General features: G+C 44.9%; 1 protein-coding gene across 2 annotated transcripts in view; it reads left to right on the top strand.

The window, feature by feature from the left end:
• Positions 1 to 18,631, top strand: part of csgalnact1a (chondroitin sulfate N-acetylgalactosaminyltransferase 1a) — a 198,716-nt gene that overhangs the window by 18,325 nt on the left and 161,760 nt on the right. The window contains exon 1 of one of the 2 annotated variants that reach the window (XM_078209807.1): positions 12,699 to 12,793. The exons of the other annotated variant lie outside the window; for it this stretch is intronic. The gene's annotated coding sequence lies outside the window, so the exon portion shown is untranslated. Of the gene's footprint in view, positions 1 to 12,698; positions 12,794 to 18,631 lie in introns of those variants that run through there. 2 annotated transcript variants of the gene reach the window in all.

Below are 18,631 nucleotides of genomic sequence, written 5' to 3'. Positions count from 1 at the left end.
TCAGCTTGAAAACCACTGTTTTAGTGGAGATAATTGGTTAGAAGGTAGGGGATGGAGGGGTGGGGGGGGGAGCGGGGAGAGCAGAAATGCCTTGTTTTTAATTGGGAAAATTGCAGAAATGTTCCTTCTTCCATCGGGAAAAAGATACAAAAGTTTGAGGTCACGTACCAACTGACTCAAGAACAGCTTCTTTCCTGCTGCTGTCAGACTTTAGAATGGACCTACCTTGCATTAAGTTGATCTTTCGCTACACCCTAGCTATGACTGTAACACTTCATTCTGCACTCTCTCCTTTCCTTCTCAATGGATGGTATGCTTTGTCTGTATAACACGCAAGAAACAATACTTTTCACTGTATACTAATAATACATGTGACAATAATGAATCAAATCAAATCAAATCTCCAATGTAATTGATGATATGGTTTCAGGCCAGCTTTAAGGAATGGGTTCAATGCAAGCAGCTGTCACACTCGGTTCTGACCTGTGAATAAAGTCGATATTGAGCATGATGTAGGAAGAAACTGTGGTTGATTTCGACACCAGGGCATCTGACCACTGAAGGAAGTCGTTTCATCAATTCATTCCTGGGTTGATAAAGTTAACTGAAGCAACGGCTGATTAATCCTCCCTGATAGAAACAAGGTTGAGCAATTAGAAAGAAATAACGTGCATTTATTCAGCATGCTTTAAGCCCTTAAAACCAAAGCACTTCACAGCCAACGAAGTACTTCTGGTGTGTAGTCACTGCTTCATGTACGGAATAAATATTTCAAGAAAAACAGGAAAATCAACCCCCCCCCCCCCCCCCCGAGTGCCCCCACCCCCGTACTTCCTTGAATGGTGCTATCTGATCTTTTTATGCTCACCTGAGAGGTAGCCAGGACCTTGGTTTAAGACAACATTTCCAACAATGCAGCACTCCATTGTTGCTCCAGTAGAGTGTCAGGCTGGTACAGCAGATGATGGGCCCAAGTAGTGGAGTGGGGAAACAACATATTTTTAACACCCCTACTGCAGGAACGACCTGCTGCAATACATCCAGTTGTCCCATTTCTGGGAAGATGGTTGGCACTATGGGAATTCAGAGGCCCAGGCTAATGCTCTGGGCACATGGGTTCAAATCCCAGCATGGCAGCTGGTGGAATCTTTAAAAAATTTATTCGTGGGACATGGGCGTCGTAGGCTGGCCAGCATTCATTGCCCACCCCTAGTTGCCCTAGAGAAGGTGGTGGTGAGCTGCTTTCTTGAATCGCTGCAGTCCATGTGCTGTGGGTTGACCCATAATGCCATTAGGGAGGGAATTCCAAGATTTTGACCCAGCGACTGTGGAGGAACGGCGATATATTTCCAAGTCAGGATGGTGAGTGGCTTGGAGGGAAACTTGCAGGTGGTGGTGTTCCCATATATCGACTGCCTTTGTCCTTCTAGATGGAAGTGGTCATGGGTTTGGAAGATGCGGTCTAAGGATCTTTGGTGAACTGCTGCAGTGCATCTTGTAGATAGCACACACTGCTGCTACTGAGCGTCGGTGTGGAGGGAGTGGATGTTTGTAGATGTGGTGCCAATCAAGCGGGGCTGCTTTGTCCTGGATGGTGTCGAGCTTCTTGAGTGTTGGAGCTGCACCCATCCAAGCAAGTGGGGAGTATTCCCTCACACTCCTGACTTGTGCCTTGCAGATGGTGGATAGGCTTTGGGGAGTCAGGAGGTGAGTTACTCGCCGCAGTATTCCTAGCCTCTGACCTGCTCTTGTAGCCACTGTGATTATGTGGTGAGTCCAGTTGGGTTTCTGGTGAATGTTAACCTCAAGGATGTTTAAATTCATTTAATTTATATATCTGGAATTGAAAGCTCGTATCAGTAATGGTGACCATGGAACTATCGGCAATTCACTCATATCCTTAGGAAAGAAAATCTGATATCCTTATCCCATCCGGTCCATGCATTGACTCTTAATTGCCCTCTGGAATGATCTAGCAAGACTGCAGTGGTTCAGCTTCAAGGGCAATTAGGGATAGGCAACAAATTCTGACCTAGCCAGTGACACCCATATCCCATGACAGATTTTTTTAAAAGAATTGACTCCTCTGCATTATAAGCAGCATTACAGCTATCCACAAGATAGGATCCAGGTCCAGCCTGAAGCTACAAACTAAAACCGTTGCTGCAAATGGTGCCAAAACTCATGAATACCACAGTGAATAGAAACTGTTTTAACATTTCAATTACTGTCTGGTCAACAAGTTGCTTCAGGGCATCATTTGCAATGTGTCCAATCTCGTGATCCAAAAATAGAGTCGTTCCCTGAATGAATGATTCTTCAGCATGAAACCAGAACAAGTCTTTGATGTTTTTGCTGCTACTTTCGGTCAATTGATTTGTCATCATTCATATCTATTCAGAAATCAGTCTGCTCACTGGTCGCAGGACTGTGGAAAATTGTGTTTTCGGGGGGTGAATCACGCTACATGCCACATGTAGATTTTTTAACGGATTTCTTTTCATTCGCTCCCGGTCTGGCATTCCAGCTTCAGTAGGAATGTTGACTGTTGTGGCACAGCTGGACAGCTATGAGCAGTGTTCACAAATAGGTGGATTGGCCATGCCAAATTTTCCCTTAGTGTCTAAAGATGTGCAGGTTTGGTGGATTGACCATGCTAAATTGTTCCTTTGTGTCCAAAGATGTGCGGGTTAGGTGGATTGGCCATGCTAAATTGCCCCTTAGTGTCCAAAGATGTGTGGGTGGATTGGCCATGCTAAATTGTTCCTTAGTGCCCAAAGATGTGCAGGTTAGGTGGATTGGTCTTGCTAAATTGTCCCTTAGTGTCCAAAGATGTGTGGGTTAGGTGGATTGGCCATGCTAAATTGCCCCTTCGTGTCCAAAGATGTGTGGGTGGATTGGCCATGCTAAATTGTTCCTTAGTGTCCAAAGATGTGCAGGTTAGGTGGATTGGTCTTGCTAAATTGTCCCTTAGTGTCCAAAGATGTGTGGGTTAGGTGGATTGGCCATGCTAAATTGTCCCTTAATGTCCAAAGATGTGTGGGTTAGGTGGATTGGCCATGCTAAATTGCCCCTTCGTGTCCAAAGATGTGTGGGTGGATTGGCCATGCTAAATTGCCCCTTTGTGTCCAAAGATGTGAAGGTTAGGTGGATTGGCCATGCTAAATTGCCCCTTAGTGCCCAAAGATGTGCGGGTTAGGTGGATTGGCCATGGTAAATTTCCCCTTCATGTCTGGGGTATTAGCAGGGTAAAGACTTGGGTTTGCGGGGATAGAGCCTGGGTGGGATTGTTGTCGATGCAGGCTCGATGGGCCGAATGGCCCCCTTTTGCACTACAGGATTCTATGATCCGATCACCTTTTGTCTGGGATGTTTACGCAGTTGTCAACCTGGCACACATCTGAATGACTACTGACAAACAGAAAATGCTGGAAACACTCATCAGGAAAGGTGTGGAGAGAGGAACAGAACTAACATTTCAGGTCAATGATATTTTATCCTAATCACAAAATCCTGCATCCACAGCATTTTTGTTATGCTTGAATGATGGTTAATTTGTGTTCAACTGCTCCCTGGAAGCTCTGAAATGCCTGTTTGAATGCAAAACTGAGCTGGTTCCGGTAGACAAACTCTGGTCGCTGCCCAATATTGTATTTGTGCCACTGTCAATTGCATACAGGGGACACTTTTGAGTTCCATGGAGGAAGAATATGTGATGTTTGGAAGAAGCTAACTAGGGGAATAGTGCATATTCATGTTATCACAGATAAATGACTTCCTGATGATGAACTAGCTGCTCACGTCCTTATAGATATTTAGTCGATGCTGGTTTGAAGGTGTTGAGCAGTTCTTTGGGTCATCTGACTCCTTGGTCATCATAGCTAATACATGGGGTGGCACGGTGGTACAGTGATTAGCACTGCTACCTCACAGCGCCAGGGACCCGGGTTTGATTCCTGGCTTGGGTATCTGTGTGGAGTTTGCACATTCTCCCCATGTCTGCGTGGGTTTCCTCCTGGTGCTCTGGTTTCCTTCCACACTCCAAAGGTGTGCAGGTTGGGTGGATTGGCCTTGCTAAATTGCCCTTCAGTGTCCAAAGATGTGTGGGTTAGGTGGATTGGCCATGCTAAATTGTCCCTTAGTGTCCAAAGATGTGTAGGTTAGGTGGATTGGCCATGCTAAACTGTCCCTTAGTGTCCAAAGATGTGTAGGTTAGGTGGATTAGCCATGGTAAATGCACAGGGTTTCGTGGATAGGGAGGGGTGGGGTGGAGTGGACCTGAGTAAAATGCTTGTTTAGAGAGCCGATGCAGACTTGATGGGCTGAATGGCCTCCTTCTGTGCTGTAGGGTTTCTGATTTTATGAAGATTATTATTGGATCAATTCAGTAGAATTGTTGGTGTTTAATTCAGTCAACAATATTTGCCAGGAGTAGACAATCTCTATGGGTGTACCTCAATATTCTGCGCAGTTTCATAAACTCTCCTGTGCATTAGGAAACCTTCTGTAAGTACCCTAAGTACAATTTCTCTTTCTCTGTTTCCAGAAAAGGTCCTTTCTGGGACCAAGCTTATAAAATAAAAATCCACTTTCAGATCATCCATTGCATCTGAAAGTCAGGTAATGGCTCGCACAATGTGCGCTAATGGTATTACTTCTGCAGCACGGGGCAATTCTTACCCTCTGCTCCCTCACCCTCACTGCAAGTGAATCATTATAGTTATTTATGGAGGAGCAGTGGGACAAAGAGAAATCCATGAGGGCACCATTAAAGTATCACCAGTGTTTGTGTACTGAAGATACTCAGTTTAAGTAATTCTAAGGTCATGCAACATGAACTGCTTTTGAATGGTGAGATGTAGGTTCATCCCTGGAGTCTGCCACTCCATTGAGTTGCTGATCTCCATTATGTCGAGTAGAGTAGCGTTGAGCAGAGGCTTCTTGTTTGTTTATAGAGCAAGGTTTTAAAATAGAGGTTGAATTTTTGTTTGCATTGCACGCATGCATAACCTGCTGGCCCGCTCCAGAGCAATACTGGCAGCTAGGGAACTCAGACTAGGCCACCTGCCCGTTTTCTTAGTCACACTTAGTCGTAGAATCATAGAATCCTTACAGTGCAGAAGGAGGCCATTCGACCCATCGAGAGTGCATCAACCACAATCCCACCCAGGCCCTATTCCTGTAACTCCACGTTGCTAATCCCCCTGACACTAAGTGGCGATTTAGCATGGCTAATCAACCTAACCAGTACATGTTTGGAGGGTGGGGGGAAACCGGAGCACCCGGAGGAAACCCATGCAGACACGGGGAGAAAGTGCAAACTCCACACAGCCAGTGACCTGAGGCCGGAATTGAACCTGGGTCCCTGGCACTGTGAGACATCAGTGTTAACCACTGTGCCACCCCAATGGTTAGAATAATTGCAATGAAGAAATAAAGGCATATCTCTTACAGCAACTGGCAACCAGAGTCTGAGTGAGAGAATTAGATGTTAAAGCAGTCCCTATCTTTTGGTATCTATGAGATGTGGACTGTTCTGGGGTTTGTTCATTGGATTGGATTTGAGACATGTTTCACATTCAGTGTTTTAAAATGTTTGCACTTCTCCTAGATTGCATCGAAAATAAATGTGGTTGCCTTTAAAAATAAAGGCTGAGTGAGCTCCAGTTGTCCATGCCCATCTGATGTGTTGCAAATACCTATATCATCAGCAGTTTCATTGTGAATGAGGTCAATAGCCAAACCATGATAGCAACAATCCAGAAACATTCTGCCCTTACATGTTACTCTCACTGTAACAATAAGAAGGAAGGAAATAAGGGAAGGCGGTGGTGTAGTGGTATTGCCACTGGACTAGTAATCCAGAGACCCTGTGTAATGCCCTGGTGACCAGAGTTCGAATCCCACCACAGCAGAATAAATCTGTTAACAATGACCACAAAACTATTGTCAATTGTTGTAAAAACCCATCTGGTTCACTAATGTTCTTCAGGGAAGGAAATCTGCTGTCCTTACCTGGTCTGGCCTACATGTGACTCCAGACCCACAGCAATGGGGTTGACTCTTAAATGAACCCCAGTAAGGGATGGGTAGTAAATGCTGGCCCAGTCAGTGCTGCCCACAGCTCACGAATGAGTAAAAAAACCTTGCATTTATATGATACTGTTGACGCTCTTAGCATGCCCCAAAGTGCATCACAGACAATTCATTATTTTTGAGCTGTCAGCACTGTTATTAAATAGGGAAGCACAGCAGTGAATATGTACACAGCAAGATCCCACAGGCAGTAAATGAAAGAAACTTTCTGTTTTTGGTGGTGACGGTTGAAGTAGGAATTTGAGCCAGCGCACTGGGAGAATTCCTTTGCCCTTCTTTGCATTGTATCATTGGATCCTACACGTTCATCTGAATAGTCAGACAGGGCCTCAGTAGTAAAACGGCACATCTTACACTGCAGCACTCGTCCATTGTTGCACCAATGTGTCAAACTACATTAAAGAATGTTAAGGTACGAGAGCAGAAACCCCTAGATATATTATGAAGCCAGACTGGACCCCAGCAATTTTTCTATTTTGGCGTTAATGTGAGGATAGGTTGTTTCACTCCAGGTACGATTATACTGACAAACTAGGGAGCTTTTACCAAAACAACTTTTATTTACCAGTACAGTTTAACTATAGCAAATTAATTAGCTTAACTTTTAACAATTGAACTTAAGCTTGACAAGTTTAAAGTTAAAGTTTATTTATTAGTGTCACAAGTAGGCTTACATTAACACTGCAATGAAGTTATAGAGTCACAGAGCCATAGAGGTTTACAGCATGGAAAAAGGCCCTTCGGCCCAACTTGTCCATGCTGCCCTTTTTAAAATAAAACCTAAAATAATCCCAATTGCCCGCATTTGGCCCATATCCCTCTATACACATCGTACCCATGTAACTATCTAAATGCTTTTTAAAAGATAAAATTGCACCCCCCTCTACTACTACCTCTGGCAGCTTGTTCCAGACATTCACCACCCTCTGTGAAAAAATTGCCCCTCTGGACACTTTTGTATCTCTCCCCTCTCACCTTAAACCTATGACCACTAGTTTTAGACTCCCCTACCTTTGGGAAAAGATATTGACTTTCTACCTTGTCTATGCCCCTCATTATTTTATAGACCTCTATAAGGTCACCCCTCAGCCTCCTACACTGCAGAGAAAAAAGTCCCAGTCTATTCAGCCTCTCCTTATAACTCAATCCATCAAGTCGTGGTAGTATCCTAGTAAATCTTTTCTGCACTCTTTCTAGTTTAATCATATCCTTTCTATAATAGGGTGACCAGAATTGCACACAGTATTCCAAGTGTGGCCTTACCAATGTCTTGTACAACTTTAACAAGACGTCCCAACTCCTGTATTCAATGTTCTGACCGATGAAACCAAGCATGCCGAATGCCTTCTTCACCGCTCTGTCCACCGTGACTCCACTTTCAAGGAGCTATGTACCCCTAGACCTCTTTGTTCTGTAACTCTCCTCAACGCCCTCTGAAAATCCCATAGTCGCCACAGTCCAACACCTGTTCGGCTACGCAAAGGGAGAATTTAGCATGGCTTATGCACTTAACCAGCAAGTCTTTCGGGGAGGAAACCGGAGCACCTGGAGGGAATCCACGCAGATGGGAAGAACATGCAGACTCCGCACAGACAGTGACCCAAGCTAGGAATCAAACCCAGGTCCCTGGCACTGTGAGGAAGCAGTGCTAACCACTGCGCCACCATGCCGCCTCGATACAATGCTTAACTGCTGACCTATTACTATGAGTTACAATCAAGCAAAATTTCCTTTATAGACTTAAACCGCTGCTTATAATTAGTTAGCAAAATGCAGGCATACTTGCTTGTAACTTGGGTTAACAATCTTGGAACTTTCAGAAAACCTCTGGAGAGAGAGACACCTGTTTCTTCTAGCAGGTCCAGGCAGCAACTGCTTGTATTTTAAAATGAAAATGAAACTTGGTTTTCCTGCAAGCTGAGCTCCTCCCATTATTAACATGATCCTGCCCCTCTCAATCAACCTAATCAAAAACTCACGGATTCTACATACCTAGAACTTAAATAAACAAAAGGTCCATTAACTCTACAAAGTAACACATTCCTAGCTAAGATCAGTTATTAGCCTGCATTCTCTCACCAACTCTCACCAACTTTTACAGATGCACCATAGAAAGCATTCTTTCTGGTTGTATCACAGCTTGGTATGGCTCCTGTTCTGCCCAAGACCGCAAGGAACTACAAAAGGTCATGAATGTAGCCCAAGCCATCAACTAAACCAGCCTCCCATCCATAGACTCTGTCTACACTTCCCACTGCCACAGACGAGCAGCCAGCATAATTAAGGACCCCAAGCACCTCGGACATTCTCTCTTCCACCTTCTTCCTTTGGGAAAAAGATACAAAAGTCTGAGGTCATGTACTAACCGACTCAAGAACAGCTTCTTCCCTGCTGCTGTCAGACTGTTGAATAGACTTACCTTGCATTTCTCCACACCCTAGCTATGACTGTAACACTACATTCTGCACTCTCTCATTTCCTTCTCTATGAACAGTATGTTTTGTCTGTATAGCACGCAAGAAACAATAATTTTTACTGTATGTTAATACATGTGACAATAATAAATCAAATCAAATCTTAGCATCTGCTGCATGTTTACCAGACTAAAATTGACTCATGTAACAAAATACTTCCTCTTAAAGCAACCCCACCTTAATCATAAAATATATCAAAATAGCACAGTATCATCACAAAAAAGACAAAAGGAAGATTTGCATTTCTATCGCACGACCACTGGGTATCTCAAATTTCTTTTCGACCAATGAAGCAATTTTGAAGTACAAGTCACTGTTGTAATGTAGTAAACATTGCAGTCAATTTGTGTTCAGCAACTCTCACAACATGATAATGGCCAAATAATCTGTTTCCATGGTGTTGATTGAGGCATGAATATTGGCCAGGGCACCAGGGATAATGACATGGGATCTTTGACATCCACCTGAAGAACATTTCACTCAAAAGACAGCGGGGGCAGTCTTACCTTCTCAACCTGCTGGTCACTGGGCGGGGCAAACCAGTACAATCGCGCTAGAGGCGGAAAATCGGGTTCATGCCTAATTCCTCACCTTTCGCGAGCTTACTGGGCCCGGACATCAGGCAAAATCAGCCTCACACCCGAAAAGGGCACAAGGCTGATCTCAATATTTAAATCAATGCTAATATTGATTTAAATATTATTCGTCAGCACGGATGATATTGTCCGGGCTCACTTGCCTTAGCGGCCTTGCAGGTGAAGGTCTTCGCCAGCCAAGATCATGTATGATTCCCATCAATATGGACCTGCCATGATGGCCTCACGAGTAGCACCGAAAGCCATTGAGGCCCCTGGAAGGTTGTGGGCAGGGGGACGGTGCTCAGGCCCAACCCCCTCCCCTTGCTGGTGGAAAACAGATTTTGGCAGAAAACATATTTAGCAATATTTTTTAAACAAGGTGGCATAAATGAGTGGTACAATGGCAGAGAGGTTAGCACTGCTGCCTCACAGCGCCAGGGACCTGGGTTTGATTCCCGGCTTGGGTCACTGTCTGTGCCGAGTCTGCACGTTCTCCCCATGTCTGCGTGGGTTTCCTCCGGGTGCTCCGGTTTCCTCCCTCAGTCATAAGCGTGCTGGTTAGGTGCACTGACCATGCTAAATTCTCCCTCAGTGTACCTGAGCAGGCGCCGGAGTGTGGCGACTAGGGGACTTTCACAGTAACTTCATTGCAGTGTTAATGTAAGACTACTTGTGACACTAATAAATAAACTTTAAAACTTAATAAGATAGGACTTGTGGCCTCACTGAAAAAAAAACGTATCCAAAACTCTCCCATTTTTACACTAGTTTAGGACTGAGAATTTTTTTGGTAAGATCACCCCCAGCCTCTCTGACAGTGTAGCACACCCTCAGGACTGCACAGTAGTGTTATCCTTGATTTTTGTATACAAGCCCTAGAGTAAGACTTGGGCAGAGAGGGGTGGGGGATTAAAGTGGAGTGTTTGAGGTGGGGCTTGTTGACACCGAGTCAGGTGACACTGTACCTGCCTTTGATGGAAAGTTAGATAATTGTCACATGCATTCTATGCCCAATATACATCATGCATCTTACAATATACATCTTAGACATGCTCAAATAATCATGGAGTTAGAACCCTCCCTTTGTGAGTGGACTTACTCCTGGGATAGTCTTGCTGCCAATAAAAGGTAGGTCAGGTTCCCAGGAATGCAGGCTTTTCTCCCAGAACGTTTCCTCTGTAGCCTTGCCCATGGCTCAGGTAGTTACACTGGGGTAAATACTTTCAGCTTCAAGAAAAAAAGGGAAGTGCACAGATATAACTGCTCTGTTTGCATAGGTGGCCAAGAATAGCACTTCTGAATCTTAGGGGAGCAGGTGCCATCAGTGCTCAACTATGCAAAATCATATATTGTGCCTGTTCATTCACCTATGTGCAGACATGAATTAGATGTATCTGGCGCCAGCACGTACAATACCCCTTTCAATAACAATGTGCATTTATGTAATGTCATCAATGTTTCCATCACATATAATGCCTTCTTCTTGACAACAACATGCATTTTATACAGTTGTATATGTCGTAAAATATTCCCAGATGGTTCTCCATAGAGCCGCTTACATTTTATTGGACAGTTTGTACTTTCCTTTCAATATGAATACACAATTGCAGCCATGTTGATTATCAGGATGTGATTGAATTCTGTGTCAGTCACAAGCACGCTATTTTACTCTGCCTTACAGCGCCAGGGACCCGGGTTCGATTCCCGGCTTGGGTCACTGCCTGTGCGGAGTCTGCACGTTCTCCCCATGTCTGCGTGGGTTTTCTCCGGGTGCTCCGATTTTCTCCCACACTCCAAAGACGTGCGGGTTAGCTGCGTTGACCATGCTAAATTCTCCCTCAGTGTACCCGAACAGGTGCCGGAGTGTGGTGACTAGGGGATTTTCACAGTAACTTCATTGCAATGTTAATGTAATCCTACTTGTGACTAATAAATAAACCTTAACTTTAAGTTCAGTGCTACTCTGATGACTGCTGTCTGCAGAACTTATGTCCCTTGTGCATTTTTTTGCCAACATCTAGGTAACTAATATCCAGATCAGACGGAGAGTCAGTCTGTGCACTGACACATTGCAATGTGCTGGCTCTCGCCAGTGCACAAGTTAAATATGTACATAATTGGACTAAGATTCAGGCCACAGATTATTTAACACAGAGTACCTCGATTGAAGGATTATATTCATTGGCGTTTAGAAGAGTGAGAAGGGAATCTCATAGAAGCTTATAAAATTCTAGCAGGATTAGACAGGGTAGATTCAGAAAGAATGTTCCTGATGGTGGGGGAGTCCAGAACTAAGGGATCATAGTTTAAGGATAAGGGGTGAACCTTTTAGAACTGAGCTGAGGAGAAATTTGTGTGGAATTCACTACCACAGAAAGTAGTCGAGATCAAAAACATTGTCTTATTTCAAGAAGAAATTAGATATAGCTCTTGGGGCTAAAGGAGCTCTTGGCGGCATGGTGGTACAGTGGTTGGCACTGCTGCCTCACAGCACGAGAGACCCAGGTTCAATTCCGACCTCGGGTGACTGTGTGGAGTTTGCACATTCTCCCCGTGCCTGTGTGGGTTTCCTCCGGGTGCTCCAATTTCCTCCCACAGTCCAAAGATGTGCGGGTTAGGTTGATTGGCCATGTTAAATTAACCCTAATGTCAGGGGAATTAGCAGAGTAAATATGAAGGGTTACGAGAATAGGGCCTGGGTGGGATAGTGGTGGGTGCAGACTCGATGGGCTGAATGGCCTCCTTCATCTCTGTAGGGATTCTTTGATTCTATGATTCAATGGACCAAGGGATATGAAGGGATCAGGGTATTGAATTTGATGATCAGCCGTGATCAGAATGAATGGCGGAGCAGGCTTAAAGGGCTGAATGGCCTGCTCCTGCTTCTAGTTTCTATGTTGAACCTGCCTCCATCACCCTCTCAGGAAGTTCGTTCCGGACTCCAACCACAATCTGGATGAATTCCCCCCTTTGCCAATGATTTTGAATCTGTGCCCTCTAGTTCGATTCGGTCAGAAATGCCAAACTAAAATCTTTGAACTGTGCAGTGATGCTGACATTGGCTTAGGAAAGATGGAGGCACCGTTCAGTGTGGAGCAGTCGTAATTCTGCAGGTGTCCCCTATTTCGGTGCTGTAGGCTTCAGAATGTGCCAAGTTACGGCCAATTAACTTAAGTGACTTGTCTGGCTGCCATTGTTTGTCTTTATCTCCCACTTAACACCCGTCACACGCCAGTTGATACATAAAAGGATGTTGATGGACAATATTTTAAACTGTGGGACACTTCCAATAAAGCTGCTCCAGTTTCTTTACCGGGGTTGAGAGGGAGGTTTGTTTTTAGATGGGTTGGAGTTCAAGGCTGAGTGAAATAATAAGATTCATGCACAATATAGTCATCAAGAAGCCAGATAAGCTGCTGGAACAGTCTGAACTCGGCTCTCTGGTTGTGGGTGTGGCATCAGGCTGACGAAACCCGCAGCGAGCTCTCTTACCCTGCCCCTTGGAATAGGAAACACCCAGCCATAGAGGCTGCCTTTAATATTCCAGCACGGCGATGGTACCCTTTGGATTCACTTGCACATTGCACCGGGTTCAGTGTTTACAAAGATCCACAAGGGGGTTTTAATTTTTGAATAACTGTTCTGGTAAGTGCGGCGTTGTGACCCTTTTACATAAAAATATCACAAGCTACGATTTCAGGACTGCAGCGGGATTTTAACGGGGGAGGGGGGGATATATATAACCAGACTATTGTTAAATGAGAATGTTAATGGTTCAGGAGATTTCCTGCATGATTTCTCCTTTTTTTTTCTTAGCCCTAGCCAGATAGATAGCCAGAGAATTGTTATCGTTGCTGATTTGTGTCGCTGTCTGTCGGCTGTGTTTTGGGAAAGTGGTTTAACAAGACAATACCTTAGCCAGGGCATGTGTTGTACAGTAATGAGACACAGTAATGAAGCACCCATCTAATGACGCCGAATTTGCTATACATTGCGGTGAGTGTTGTTTGCCCAACTCCGAGGAACAACATAGTCAAATTTCAGTAGTTTAACTATCAGGTTTGACCACAGTGTTAAAGCCCTGGTAACTTTCTGGTTTGATTAGACTTAGAGGGTTTAAAAAAATATATTTTTAAGGGATGTGTGTGTGTGTATACGTACCAAGCGAATAATAATTTAAAAAATGAAAGTTAACAAGCGGTTACCAATCGATATTGGGAGGGAAGTTGATTCAATGCTTGGCACATGGTGAATAGAACATGGTCATAGTTGAGTGAGCGGTGTGTGGTTAGTTTCAGAGATACAGATTGGCGTTTCTATGTAAAGCCACACTGCGAACGGCGTTATCTTGACTATCTCGCATCTTTATACACGATCCACGGCTGGCTATGGGGAAGGTGCAACTTCTCCTTTGCCCGTGGGTTTCATAGTTACTCTGTTGCTTGCTTGCTGTCTCCTTTCTCCATGTCGTTCCACGGCCGTGCGTTGAACATCTTTCTTGGTCCTTGCCATCATTGCAACGCACGGATCAGTCTGTTTCCAAAGTTCACTTTGGGGGGGGGGGGCGGGGGGTGGTCCTGCAGTGAGTTTGGATAATGTCACTGGGCGAGAGTGCCAATTCAAGATCCCCAGGTTAATTCACTGTTCCAATCCCATCACCGAAGCTGTGAGGACTCCACTGCTGAATTTAGAATTGAAAACTCGACTCACTAATGGTGACAATGAACCTAATTGTAGATTTCAAAAGACCCATCTGGTTCACTTTTTGGAAAGGAAATCTGTCAGCCTTACCTGGTCTGGTGACTCCAGACCCACAGCAATGTGGGTGACTCCTAAATGCCCTTTGAAATAGCCAAGCAAGACACCCAGTCCAAGGGCAATTAAGGATGGGCAACAAATACTGGCCTTATTTATTTATTAGTGTCACAAGTAGCTTACATTCGCACTGCAATGAAGTTATTGTGAAAATCTCCTAGTCACCCCATTCCGGTGCCTGTTTGGGTACACTGAGGGAGAATTTAGCATGGCCAATGCACCTAACCAGCACGTCTTTCAGACAGTGGGAGGAAACCGGCGCACCCGGAGGAAACCCACGCAGACACGCGGCAAATGTGGAGACTCAGCACAGTCAGTGACCCAATCGAACCCGGGACCCTGGCGCTGTGAGGCAGCAGTGCTAAGCACTGTGCTACCATGCCGCCCTTGAGTGTCCACACCCCAATAAATAATATTTTTTTTAAAATGCAGCAGCTATTAGTGTGAGCCGAGCTCTATCCAGAAACGGGGAATGTATCTTCTGTGCCAGACATATTGTATATGATCAACTTGAGTCATAACTAGGATTTTAACCCTTTTTGTCAGTAGCTCTTGAACTAATGCTTCTTGTTTGGTACTCTATGTCTACATGATAGTACAGACAACATTGTGGCTGCATGATGAAGTATTACGCTTTTATTCAAAATCTATATTTTCCAACACACTGCTCTCATAGCACACATTTGATCAATGACTATAGATCTGCAAATCAAGGCAGATGATCTGTGGCAACCCCAAGATATTAGTTCTTAATTGATTGATATTGCAGTGTGGTTCTGGCAATTCCGTGAAGCCTTGTAAACTTACGTCCTGATTTCAGCAAGTTGGGGGAAATCAGAGCAAAAACCTCACCCTAAATAAAAGCAAAAGTTGGGGCGGCAGGGTGGCACAGTGGTTAGCACTGCTGCCTCACAGCACCAAGGACCCGGGATCAATTCCGGCTTTGCGTGTTTAAGTTTTAAGTTTATTTATTAGTGTCACTAGTAGGCTTACATTAACACTGCAATGAAGTTACTGTGAAAATTCCCCAGTCACCACACTCCGGTGCCTGTTCGGGTACACTGAGGGAAAATTTAGCATGGTCGATGCACCTGAACAGCACATCTTTCGGACTGTGGGAGGAAACCGGAGCACCCGGAGGAAACCCACACAGAGACAGGGACAACGTGCAGACTCCACACAGACAGTGACCCAAGCTGGGAATCGAACCCAGGTCCCTGGCACTGTGAGGCAGCAGTGCTAGCCGCTGTGCCACCGTGCCACCCGGACTGTCTGTGTGGAGTTTACTCGTTCTCACTGTGTCTGCGTGAGTTCCGTCTGGGTGCTGTGGTTTCCTCCCACCGCCCAAAGATGTGCGGGCCATGCTAAATTGTCCCTTAGTCTCAGGGGACTAGCAGGGTAAATATGTGGGATTACGGGAATAGGGCTCGGGTGGGATTGCTGGCGGCGCAGACTTGACGGGCCGAATGGCCTCCTTCTGCACTGTAGGGATTCTATGATTCTAAAATACTGTGGATGGTAGAAATACGAAATAAAAACAGATAATGCTGGATAAACTCAGCAGGTCCGGCAGCAACTGTGGAGAGAGAAAGAGAGTTAGCATTTCGAATCTGTGTGGCTCCTCATCAGAACTCATCCTGTTTCTCACTTAGCAGCGATGCTAATTTTTCAGGAGAGGTCACCAGATCGCAATCAGGAGCAGTAACCCTTGCTGATTTACTCCCTCTCTCCATCCCTAATCTTAAAACACTGAAGTCCATTGTATCAGTGCTACAGATGCCCTGGAGATACTTAGCAACTCAACACAGATCTGAGGACAAGAGTTGACAGTCCAGTATGTCTGCTGCATTTACTCACAAAGCCACTAAGGGGCACTATTTTCACTACGAGCAATATAAACTGAATACCTACTGTCCATAAATTAAACTTATTTAATTATTCATGGTCTCTAAATATTTACATTGTTTTTGTCAATTTTCCCAGCCACTTCCTCCCGTTCTCTGATAGGGGAAGATTCTCTCCCTGTTTTCTTTCCAGATGCAAGGTTAGCAGTGAAGTCCTGTCCCAGTGAGTAATACAGTGCAGCTAAACACATTGGCTCATCACTAACGTGGGCATTTTCTCTTGGGAAATACGTTCGTCTGCAGCATTATCCCGAGAGGTGGGGCTTTGCAATTCACTCGGGGAGTCTGAGCTGCAACATGTGCTGTTTCATGCATAGTGCAGTCTGGAGCGGTGAGAGGCTCCAATATTGTCTCCGTCAAATGGTTAAGCAGGCATCTCTCCCACTCTTACCACCTGCTAGGTGTTGGAAGGATTTGCCTGGTTGATGCTCTAAAGCAGGGTGGCACAGTGGTTGGCACTGCTGCCTCACAGCGCCAGAGACCCAGGTTCGATTCCCGGCTTGGGTCACCGCCTGTGTGGAGGCTGCTCTGTCTCCCCGTGTCTCGTGGGTTTCCTCCGGGTGCTCTGGTTTCCTCCCACAGTCTGAAAGATGTGTTGGTTAGGTGCATTGGCCATGCTAAATTCTCCCTCAGTGTACCCGAACAGGCGCCAGAGTGTAGCAACTTGGAGATTTTCACTGTAACTTCATTGCAGTGTTAATGCAAGTCTACTTGTGATACTAATAAATAAACTTTATTGGCTCATTGGCCACATAATAAACGCTTTCACTGGCCATCAAGTTGTGTGGTGAGAATTGAACTCGGAGCTTCTGTCTCAGAGGCAGGGACATTACCCACGACACTACAAGACTTCCTCGTTGTCCAGAGTGATAAGATAGTTTCATATGAGGATGGTCAACTGGCCCATTTTGGCTTGACCATCCAGAATATAAATACTCATTTACATAATCCATCTCCCTCTTTAAGTTATATCTTTAGGAGATCTTAAATTAATTAAAGATAATTCCAAATTGAAGAAATTCCAATATCTATATATCCAAATTACCTTTTATTCAGTGGTATGCTGAGATATCTTGATGTAATGATTGGAATTTTCTCTACTTAATATCTGAGGTACCTCTTGGTCACCTCCTTCCCTGTTTCTTCAGCTTTCCTTGTTACTCAACCTATTAATAGTCATAGAATCATAGAATCCCCCCTACATCGCAGAAGCAGGCTATTTGGCCCATCGAGTCTGTACCGATCACAATCCTATCCAGGCCCTATTTACCCTGCTAATTCCCCTGACACTAAGGGTCAATTTAGCATGACCAATCAACCTAATCTGCACATCTTTGGACTGTGGGAGGAAACCGGAGCATTTGGAGGAAACCCACTCAGACACGGGGAGAATGTGCAAACTCCGCAGAGACAGTGACCCGAGGCTGGAATTGAACCCGGGTCCTTGGCACTGTGAATAATGCTAACAATGCTAACCATTGTGCCACCGTGCTGCCCCAGTTGATCCTTGTTCTTTTCTGAACCACAGCGAAGAATTGGAGGTTCTATTTAGGCTGAAATGTCAGCTGGATTTGGTCAGTACTGGCCTTCAGCTCAGAGTCAGAGGCTGGAGGGTTCACTCCCCATCCCAGTAACACCCAGCTCTAGGCTAATGCTTCAGCACAGGACTTTGGTGACGGAATGTTGCACTGTTAGAGGTATCATTCTTCTAATGAGACGTTAAGCTGAGGTTTCATCTGAGGTTCCATTTTTCAGGTAGATCCCATGACATTGTTAGGAGATGAGCAGCAGAGTTCTCCTGCTCATCAAGACTAAAGACAAATGATTTGGCTGTTCACCTCATTACTCTTTGATGGAAATGAGTAAATTGAAAACGATGCTTGCCTTCAGAACCACAGAAGTAGTTCATTGGCTGTTCATTGGGGTGTGATGAAAAGGCAAGGGAATGGCACTAAGCCATGATGTTCATTTGGAGAGGCGGTGCAGAAACGATGGGCCAAATGGCTTCCTTCAGCATCATAATAGGCACGGTGTCATAGTGGTTTGCACTGCAGCTTCATAGTGCCTGGGATGAGGATTTGACCTGGCTTGGGTCACTTTCTGTGTGGAGTTTGCATGTTCTTCCCGTGTCTGTATGGGTTTCCTCTGGGTGCTCCGGTTTCCTCCCACAGTCCGAAAGATCTGCTGGTTAGTTGCATTGGCCGTGCTAAGTACTCCCATAGTGTGCCCGAACAGGCGCCGCAAAGGTGCTATATAAAAACAAGTTTATTCTTTGCCTTTGATGATCAAAGGCGACAGAAAGAAAAACACAAAAAGCTCCAACAAATTCTCTTCCAACCACCCTAATAGTTATGGAAGCACTCAAGGTACAGAGTGAGCTGGGCATTTTATCAGTGCAGAGTGTTGTACATCCAGTCAGATGGAAGCAAGCAGAGAGAAACCGTGGAAGTCAGAAATATTTCACAAGTTAAAACAAATCTGAGTCACCCTGCCACAATACAGCTGCCCTCCCTTGGATAGCTCTGCTGAAGCCGCCTCAATTATTTTTATTTTCCACTGACTTTTATTGCAGCAAATGAGCTTCTGCAGAAAATTTGGGCATTAATTCCTGTCAGAAAATTGTGGTACAAACTAGCATAAATGTCATTGTTAATTCTTTAAAAAATATTTGGATGAGCACTTGAAATATCATAATCTTCAAGGATATGGGACAAGTGCAGGAAAAGGGGATTAGCGTGCCTTTAGTGGTAGATATTGTCGGTGC

The sequence above is a fragment of the Mustelus asterias genome, chromosome 1, assembly GCF_964213995.1.
Source record: "Mustelus asterias chromosome 1, sMusAst1.hap1.1, whole genome shotgun sequence".
Lineage (NCBI taxonomy): Eukaryota > Metazoa > Chordata > Chondrichthyes > Carcharhiniformes > Triakidae > Mustelus > Mustelus asterias.
This window is presented reverse-complemented; position numbering and strand designations above follow the sequence as displayed.